This window comes from Macaca mulatta, chromosome 3 (assembly GCF_049350105.2).
Source record: "Macaca mulatta isolate MMU2019108-1 chromosome 3, T2T-MMU8v2.0, whole genome shotgun sequence".
Classification (NCBI taxonomy): domain Eukaryota; kingdom Metazoa; phylum Chordata; class Mammalia; order Primates; family Cercopithecidae; genus Macaca; species Macaca mulatta.
In genome coordinates this window covers 54,419,649-54,429,806 of record NC_133408.1, presented here as the reverse complement: position 1 = coordinate 54,429,806, position 10,158 = coordinate 54,419,649, and the positions used below count along the sequence as shown (strand labels likewise).

Genomic DNA, 10,158 nt, shown 5'->3' with positions numbered 1-10,158 from the left:
GGGAGAGAGGGAGGAAAAACAGAGAGAGAGATGAAAGAGAGGGAGAGAGACAGAGGGGAAGTGATAGAGGGAGAGAGGGGGAGAGGAAGAGAAGGAGGAAAGAGGGAAAGGGATAGAGAGGGAGAAATAAAGATAAAAAGAGAGAGACAGGGAGAGAGAGAGGGAGAGAGAGAGAAAGAAAAAGGGAGAGAGATAGAAAGAAAAAGGGAGAGAGAGAAGGACAGGGAGAAAGAGAGAAAAAGAGAAAGGGGGAGAGAGAGAGAGAAAGAAAGGAAAGGGGAGAGAGGGAGGGAAAGGGAGAGAGGGAGAGGGAGCTCATGCAGGTAAGCAGGCTGGGGATGTGGGGTATCATGGGGAGTGGGTGTTTTTCTGCTCTCTCTTCCTCAAGTTTGTTAGAAAGTCTTGTCCTGTCGCTCTCACCAAGGTCACTTTCGGGCCATTTCCCCAATTCCAGGCAGAGTCCAAAATTTCCCTTTGAACCAAGGTTGGTCTCAATGAGACTCTTCCTTGACTTCCCCCATCTCTCCCCAGGGGCTGTTTTTCACCACTCCCGTCTGTGGAAGACACAGAAGGCAAAACCCGGGGTTTCAGGGCTCAATGTTTTGACCTGCGGGAAGAGGGGGACAGAACTGAGTCTCTGTGTTTCTTTCCCTTCCACGCCTCTCCTTCCCTCAGGAAGTCTTATTTATTTTCATGACTACATCGCAAACTCCCTGTTATTGCTGAAGGTAATTAGCTCTGCGCAATTGTAATCATTCTCGATTGCTCTCTGGCTTTCCTCTCCACCAGGGAAAAACAAAAGTGAGACACCGAGATTATGGGGGAGGGCTTCAGTCTTTGAAGCATTTTCTACACCTTTTCACCCCAACTGGCCACACATACCCTCTGCCTGCTTCTCTAGAAATTGAGATATTCATGAGCTATCTTAAGATTTTGTCCATTGACCATCTTTATTCTGTTTTGGTTTTGGGGAGAAGATGGCCATGAGAAGCACTAATTCTTAGACATTATTTCTAGACTTTCACAAAAGGATTATGGGTCAGGTGTATTGGTTCATGCCTGTAATCCCAGCACTTTGGGAGACAGAGGCAGGAGGATCACTTGAGGCCAGGAGTTCAAGACCAGCCTGGGCAATATAGTAAGACTCCCCCACCCCTGCCAACCTCTAAAAAATTTTTTTAAATTAACGAGGCATGGTGGCACATGCCTGTAGATTCAGCTACTTGGAGGCTGAGGTGGGAGGATCACTTGAGCCCAGGAGGTTGAGCCTTCAGTGAGCTATGATCATGCCACTGCACTCCAGCCTAGGAGACAAGATGCTGTCTCAAACAGCAACAACAACAACAACAAAACATCCAAAAGATTTTTTGACATAAGCCTTGTGGCCCTTTGGTTTTTTTGCTTATTGTCTATTTTTATGGTGGTTTGGTTTTAAATTTGTCTTTTACATTTGTTTTGTTAGTTTTGAGAGCTGAAGACACCATGATGCCTCTTTATTACCTTAATAGTACATTCAAGACCATATCGGTCCCTTTCTGCGGGGAGTGAGGGCTTTAGACCCAGAAAGACTTCAAATCAAATCTTAGCTCTGTCATTTATGGGATATTGAGCAAGTTACTTACTCTCTGTATTTCAGTTTTCTCCTTTAACACCGTGGTAACAATTAATTTGTGGTGAGGTTCTGGGATGTATACACGAATAAAACAATCTTTGTTCTCTCCACAAGATAATTTTCAAAGGCAGTCTGAAAAATGGTTACTGGCCGGGTACAGTGGCCCATGCCTATAATCCCAGCACTTTGGGAGGGCAAGGCGGGAAGATCATTTTAGGTCAGGAGTTCAAGACCAGCCAGGCCAACATGGGGAAACCCCGTCTCTACTAAAAATACAAAAATTTGCTGGATGTAGTGGCGCACGCCTGTGATCCCAGCTACTTGGGAGGCTGAGGCAAGAGAATGGCTTGAACCCGGGAAATAGAGGTTGCAGTGTGCTGAGATCATATCCCTGCACTCCAGCCTGGGTGATAGAGCAAGATTTAGTCTCAAAAAAAAAAAAGAAAGAAAAGAAAAGAAAAAGAAATGATTACTTAAAATGGAGAGTACTCAGTCCAATGGAAGCCTTCTCTGGATGATCCTCAGAGGGCAATAGAGAAAGGACAATGAGGATAAGGGTGATCACTCATCTTTTCCAAGTGAGCGTGCACCTGATAAGACAGTTGAAATGACCTGTTGGAGGTAGCAGGAAGGACATGTGAGGGAAGTGTGTAACTGATGTGACTCTGGGGGGCCATGTGGGAGGTGAAACTCAGGGGCTGCAGGTACTGCGTCATGGAAGATTTGTGTGTCCTCCATTCTTTGTTGTTGTTATTATTTTTTTTACTTTTTTGAGACAGGATCTCACTGTGTCACCCAGGCTGGAGTGCAGTGGAAATCATAGCTCACTGCAGCCTCAACCTCCTGGGATCAAATGATCCTTCCACTTCAGTCTCCCAAGTTTCTGGGACTGTAGGTGTGCACCACCATGTCTGGCTAATTAAAAAATTTTTTTTTGTAGAGTTGAAGTCTCACTATGTTGTCTATGCTGGTCTTAAACTCCTGAGCTCTCTCACCTCAGCTTCCCAAAGTGTTGAGATTGCAGGCATGAGCCACTGTGCTTGGCCTGGAATTTGTTCTTAGGAACAATGGAGTTTTTATTTTTTAATTTTTTTTTTTTTTTGAGACAGAGTCTTGCTCTGTCCCCCAGGCTGGAATCCAGTGGTGCAATCTCAGTTCACTGCAAGCTCTGCCTCTGGGGTTCATGCCATTCTCCTGCCTCAGCCTCCCTAGTAGCTGGGACTACAGGTGCCCGCCACCATGCCTCGCTAATTTTTTTGTATTTTTAGTAGTGACAGGGTTTCACCGTGTTAGCCAGGATGGTCTTGACCTCCTGATCTTGTGATCTGCCCGCCTCGGCCTCCGAAAGTGCTGGAATTACAGGTGTGAGCCACCGCGCCCGGCCACCAGTGGATGTTTTTAAGCTGAGAGTTAACCACAATTAGATTTGCATTTTAAAAAATCATGTAGGAGCATTGAAAGAGATGGTTAAAAAGAATGAGGGAGATTGTATACACGGCTGCAACCATATCAGATATCCAACAGGCTCTTCTTACAATATGACTTGGGTATTCCCTCCATTGAGTAGATCTGGGCAGACTTATGATACGGTGAGACTCCCAAGCCGGATCACAGAACCCAACACAGCTTCCTCCTAGGCCTCTTGGTATGTTTGTTCTTGGAACTCACCAACATGCCATGAGGATGCCCAAGCATTTGTGGAAAGATCCACAAGGAATGAAATTCAGGACCCCAACTGAAAGCCGTGGCTGAGCTCCCAGCTGACAGTCGGTGTCAACTACCAGCCACGGGGCTACACCATCTTGAGAGTGGATCCTTCGTTCTCAGTGAATTCCACATGGGACAGAGAGAGGCTGACCCTGCTCAGCCCTGCCCAAATTGCACATTCAAGGGCAAAAGAAAAGAAAGGATTATTATTGTTTTGAGACTTTGAATTTTGTCATGATTTGCTACTAGGCAATAGATAACTGATACCAGGAGGGAGAATGGAAGCAGAGGCATTCATTAGAGAACATAATTACTCAGGCAAAAGATGATGAGGACTTAGCTAAGGCATTCATTAATTGAGCAAAATTATGACATGTCAGGCATGGTGCTATGACATGGAAATATAACGTGAACTGGGTAGACAAGGTCTCGTCTACTGAAGAAACTGACTGGCTACCGGGCAGAGAGGATGGAATATAGAATGGAGCCACTGAACTGCTTCATTGTGTTAACGTAAAGATGTGTGATCTCACCATGTCATGTTAAGAGGCATTTAAAAAATAGAATAAAATAACTAGAAACATGCATTATTATACGGGTAAAACTTTTGGCGTGCAGATAGCATGAAAATGACATTGGCTTTACGCTCTAAGCCCTATTGAACATGCTATAGGAAGTGGAGTTTTTTTTTTGTCTTTGTCTCCATTAGAGAAAACCTTCATGTGGGCACTTTTGATGCTCCCCTACCATTGTGTGATTTTCAGTTCAAAGCATTTGCTATTTGCATCAGTGCTTGTTGCTTTTTTTTTTTTTTTTTGAGGCGGAGAGTGGGAGGATTACATGGTTTTCTTTTCAAGTGCTCTCAGTCCCTGATCAAAGGGAGGGCTTTAGAGCCTTAGTTTATTGGAGATTCCATATAAGACTATTCTTGGTTCGGGGTTTTGAGTAAATCATTTTTGCTTAAACACCAGAGAGAAAGAGTACTAACCCATGCATTGTCAACTACAAAGTCCTATCCAAGTGCCAATTACTTTTATGATTTTAAAATGGAATTTGGGGGTTAGTGGTGTTCAGGGTATTCACTATTAGTGAGGGTATTTCTTTTGAAAGATAATAATTCATTCAATAATTCATCTAATTATTTGAGCCTTTACAAAGAACAGCCAGAGCTCCTCTCCATCTCATTTTTGCCACACAAAATATTGCCCCCTCTTTCTTCCTCCTTTTAAGCACCACAATAAGGGGTCATCATTACAACCCGATTCTGCGTGTCCACCGGGGCAAGCTGGCTTTTGTTCCCATCGCTCTGCTGGGAATGGAATCATGAGAGGCTTTTTTGTTGCTGAGTTCTTTGAACTCTCCTTAGTGCACAGTTGGCCTGGACCCTCTGCAGCACGTGGTGCTGTTGACCACAGCCTGGTTCTCAAAACCTGAGTCTCCACTGACTTCTGTGCTAACACGCTTGGCTCTTACTTCTCTGATTCCTTTCTCTGCTTCTGTTGCTGACTTTTCTTTCCACCTCTTTCTTTATCTTAAATGTTGGTATTACCCCGGGTTTCGTTTTTAAATCCTGATGTGGTTTGGATCTGTGTTCCCGCCCAAATCTCATGTCTAATTGTAATCCCCCGTGTTGGAGGTAGGGCCTGGTGAGAGGTGACTGGATCGTGGGGGTGGTTTCCATGGTTTAACACCGTCCCCCTTGATGCTGTCATTGTGATAATGAGTTGTCATGAGATCCGGTTCTTTAAAAGTGTGTGGTACCTCCCCCCGCTCTCTCCCTCCTGCTCCCAGCCGTGTGTAATGCTGGCTCTCCACTTTGCCTGCTGTCATGATTGTAAGTTTCCTGAGACCTCCCCAGAAGCCGAGCAGATTACAGCATCGTGCTTTCTGTACAGCCTGCAGACCGTGAGCCAATTAAACCTGTTATCTTTAAAAATCACCCAGTCTCAGATACTTCTTTATAGCAACGTGAGAACGAGCTAATACAAATCTCTTCAATTTCCCAAGATACTGTCGTCTGTTTCCAAGACTTCCATCCATCTTATGACTGTCTATATTCTGATGAGCCTCAAAAACCACATCTACTACCCTTGAAGCATCAATGCTTAGGAATCACCATTTTTAAGGATACAAAATTGAACAAGCCATAGTCTCTCACAGCAAGGAGTTTACAGTCTATCAGGTCAGATTAGATGTGCACATGCATTTCGTTTTCAACTTGGACTTCCCATCTGGCCTAGCAGAGAACGGATACTCAAGACTTAAGGTTTCATGGTCAAAACTGATTTCTTCCATTGCATAGAGGTGGCACCAACACCTAAGGTGGTTAAGACACACATGTATAGAGCTGTCTATTTTATTTGAAACTGGATGAAGTTTAGGAGAAAACAAAACTCCTTGCCATCTCAGCTCTAAGGAGAATTGTATCAGGTGGTGTTGCTAAGTTGTAAGCCACGAAAATGGACTCCAGGTAATTTCAACTAAGAAAAAGAGTTTACTGAAAGAATAGAAAATATGTCTTGGAATTGAAGAAAGAACTGGATAACCAAGTTTCAAAAAAAGCACCAACACCATTCTGGAAGACCGGGCAGTAGAAACACACAAATTATCACGTGCCCAAACCTGGGCTCAGAAGTAGCTCTACCAGAACCCCAAAGTAAATAAAGCTCTGCAGGCTAAGACCTGTGAACTTAAAAAAAAAATCACAAATTTATAAATTTAGAGAAGACTTTATTTCTTGTAAAGGGTTATATCCTGCAAGATGGCCATCCCATATGCTGGGAATCACAGACTCTGGCCCAGAACAGAGATAGGCACGTCAAAGGAGGAAGAAGAGCTGGGGCAGGAGTTTATGCTGAACAGGTTGGCTAAACATACATATTCAACAGGTTAAGGAAGAGCTATGAATATTCATGAAAGTGGTCCTAATGTATTTGTATTGAACAAACATGCATCTAACACAGGACCCATGTTCACGTTGTGGTGAAGACTTTACACTTAAACGTATTACAGTTAGCCTCTAAATGTCAAAACATCTTTTCGAGAGCTGGAGCTACTCAAATGTGCAGCCTCTATAAACCGGCTGGAACCAGCCCATGGCTAGTGGTCTTCTTATCAGAAGAAGATACAGAAAGCAGCCTCTTGTCCAGTCAAAGCTGTAGTTGTGACTGGAGGAATGGGGGGGATCAGTTAGTGTTTGGTGGTGACCTAATTATTTTAGTAATACTTATCCCAAGGTCAGTGCTTGTTTAGCTGCTAGAGAAAAATAAAAACCTGTGGTAGTTAGAATGTAGTTCATTCTTAAAGCATAGAGGTGTCTGACTTAACCCTTGCCTGACATGACCTTAGATCCTGTCTAGAATTTGGTATCTTACTGCCACTATGAGTCTGTTCTGTCAGTCTTGTGGTCTCTGTTTTAACATTAGTGCTGGTCAGCTGTGTCTAAACTGCAAAAGGGCATGTATTATGAGGCATGTCTGACCCCACCATCTCATCATGGCTGGGAACTCAGTTTGAAGGTTTTTCTGGGGTCCCTTTGGCCGAGAGAGTTTGTTCAGTTGGTTGGGGCAGCAGGGTGGAGGTGGTGCTTAGGTGTTCATTGTTAGTTTACAGACCACAGTTACCTGCTACAATAGAAAAATGTAGATTATCAATCACAGTGCCTGACTCATAGTGGCCATTCAATAGCAAATTTTTGAATGAAGAAATCAATGAATCCAGTTACTAGGTAGATCAGATAACACCTAATATCTCTGTCAATGATACTAGAATTCTTTCATAGGCCAATGTGAAACTTTCTGGGCATTTTAGCGTGGCTGGCGTGGTGAATAAACTACATTTCTGTCTGAATGGAAAAACAGGAATACTGTGTGTAGCTGTCTTATTGGCATTCAGAAATCACCCTGGTTATTACTGAACCAAATAAAAATAAACTCAGAAGAAGCATCTGCACATTACGCTATTGTTTTTTTTCACTGATAGGAGCATGATGGGATGTTGAGGGATGCCAGAGAGGATGCAGTAATGTTCCTTTGGATATAGAACACTTGAGATTTGACAGTTTCACATTTTTCTTTATTTCTGTGAGGGCAGGATCCTGACAGGGCTATATTCTGCCACTCACTCACGCTGTTTTCTTGTAAATGACAGTGAAGGAAAGCGGGGAATAGACACCTTATTAATCAACTAGGCTACAATTTTATAGCACTATGCCCAGAAGGACACACTGAACTATCGGTGTCAGTCAGGAAAACACACGACTCAGACAAATTAAAGACTATAGAAATTCAACAGGTGGATAGGAGCCAAACTCCATCCAGCAGGCTCTGTGCCTTTAAGCCTGTCTGGGCAGCATTTGTTACTCAAGATGTGAAACGGGCAACCCTATTGATCCACTGGCACATTTGTATGTCTCGAGCCTTGTTTTAATATTTTATTTTTCTTTCTTTCTTCTTTCTTTTTTTTTTCTTTTCTTGGAAGCACTGACTTCCGGGCATGAACTTTGTTCGTCTACTTCTGCAGAACAAACCAGCACAAAATGTAGCGGTTTAAAGAAGATATTTATTTGGCTCTTACAGTTCTGTGGGTGAACCGGGTTCAGCTGGATGGTTTTCACCTGGGGTCTCTCCAACATTTTTTTTTAAATCTTCAACTTTTATTTTAGGTTCAGGGGTACATGTGTAGGATGTGCGGGTTTCTTAAACATAGGTAAACATGTGCCATGGTGGTTTGCCGCACAGACCATCCCATCACCTAGGTATTAAGCCCCACATGCATTAGCTATGCTTCCTGATGCTCTCCCTCCCCCCACTCTTGTGATGGGCCCCAGTGTGTGCTGTTCTCCCCATGTGTCCATGTGTTCTCATCATTCAGCTCCCACTTGTAAGTGAGAAAGAACATGCAGCATTTGGTTTTCGGCTCCTGCGTTAGTTTGCTGAGGATAATGGCCTCCAACTCCATCCATGTCCCTACAAAGGACACGATCTCATTCTTTTCTATGGCTGCACAGTATTCCGTGGTATATGTGTTCTACATTTTCTTTATCCAGTCTATTATTGATGGGCATTTGGGTTGATTCCATGTCTTTGCTGTTGTGAATCTCTTAAATAGTTTTGCATTTAGATATTGATTACAGCTGGGGTCATCTGAAGGTTCAACTCTTCTCTGATATGCCTGATGTCTCAGTGGGGGTAGCAGAGCTATGTGGGTCAGCTGGGCAACACTCTCTTTTCATGTTAACCTGGGGTACCCAACTGCAAAGCACTTACAGGCCAGTGCAAACTTTCCAAGATCTCCCAGAGGAAGTCACAAGACTTCTTATGACAGCTTCAGAAGCCATGCAGAGTCATAGGCCTGTTGAGACTTAGGGAACAGCGATTGCGTGAGGGTGTGAGTCCCAGGAGCTTCATTTCATTAGGAAGCCATCTTTGAACTATAGCGGAGAAACAGCAAAAGAACAAACATAACTAACTCCATTTTTGTTTAAGGGACCGTCACTCATTCCTGCACGTAGCCTAGGATAATTTTAGAACACTGGGATAATAACACACACACAGCAATCATGTAGTTTTACAAACGAACTCTGGGATGAAGGGAGAAGTATGTAAACATCTCGCTGTTTTGTTGTAAGATTTATATGAGCATTGTGACCTGACCAAGGACGAAGAAGTTTCCAACCTCCTTGGACCCTCACTAGTGCCCGGATGTCTGCGGTGGCCGGTTACCTCTTTTTAAAATTTAAATTATTTTTAAAAATAGGGAATGCTTCAGGAACTTGCCTGTCATCTTTGCCCAGGGGCCTTGCTATTCTTCTCTGTACTGTTCCAATTTTAGTAAATGTGCTGCCAAAGAAAGCACTGTCAGTTACGTCTTGATCCTAGCCGCCCACCGTCCCCCTGCTCTTAGCGTAAAAAGAGCCTAAAACTGGTTGTGACTTAAGATGCTACTTTGGTACGATAGTCCACCATCTTCTTGCTTTGCTTGGTCTCCAAATAAACCAGCTTTTCTTCCCACACATTCTTGTCTCTTGTGTAAGACTTTCAAGTGATCAGCAGCTGAATCCTGGTTCGGTTACAGAGCGAGGCTGTGTTAAGTCTCTTCTCGTGTATGTGGCCTCTGTAGGGGCTGCACGTGGTCTTGCCTCTCATACTGCGTGCTTTCCACACCCTGGAGTCCTATGGCTCCCACAATTTTCTCTATTCCCTCGATCCATAGGTACCTGCCTGCCTTCCCGAGGCATGTTGTTCTCCCATCTCTGCCTCTTGGCCTAGGTTCCTCTTACTGAGCCCCAGATCTCTCTCACACTATATGCCATCAGGGAAGGGGTTCATGGCTGCCCAGGCCAGGCCAGACTCTTCTCTTAAAAATTTCCAAAGGCCAGGTGTGATAGTTCATGCCTTAATCCCAGCACTTTGGGAGGCCAAGGCAGGAGGATTGTTTGAGACCAGGAGTTTGAGACCAGCCTGGGCAACGTAATTACACCCCATCTCTACAAGAAAATTTAAATATTAGGCTGGGTGCTGTGGCTCACTCCTGTAATTCCAGCACTTTGGGACGCCGAGGTGGGTGGATCACGAGGTCAAGACAATCTTGGCCAACATGATGAAACCCTGTCTCCACTAACGTACAAAAAATTAGCCAGGCATGGTGGTGTGTACCTGTAATCCCAGCTCCTTGGGAGGCTAAGGCACGGGACTCACTTGAACAAGGGTGGTGGAGGTTGCAGTGAGCTAAGATGGCACCACTGCATTCCAACCTGGTGACAGAGCAAGACTCCATCTAAAAAATAAAAAATAAAAAATAAAAAAATTTAAATATTAGCCTGGTGTGGTGGTGTGCGC

The 10,158-nt window shown here is 44.0% G+C and overlaps 1 non-coding gene across 1 annotated transcript; it reads right to left on the bottom strand.

Moving 5' to 3' along the window:
- Positions 1 to 9,068: 9,068 nt before the first annotated feature.
- On the bottom strand, positions 9,069 to 9,175 carry LOC114677153 (U6 spliceosomal RNA). The gene has a single exon (XR_003728462.2). It is a non-coding gene; the product is annotated as a U6 spliceosomal RNA (small nuclear RNA).
- Positions 9,176 to 10,158: the final 983 nt, after the last annotated feature.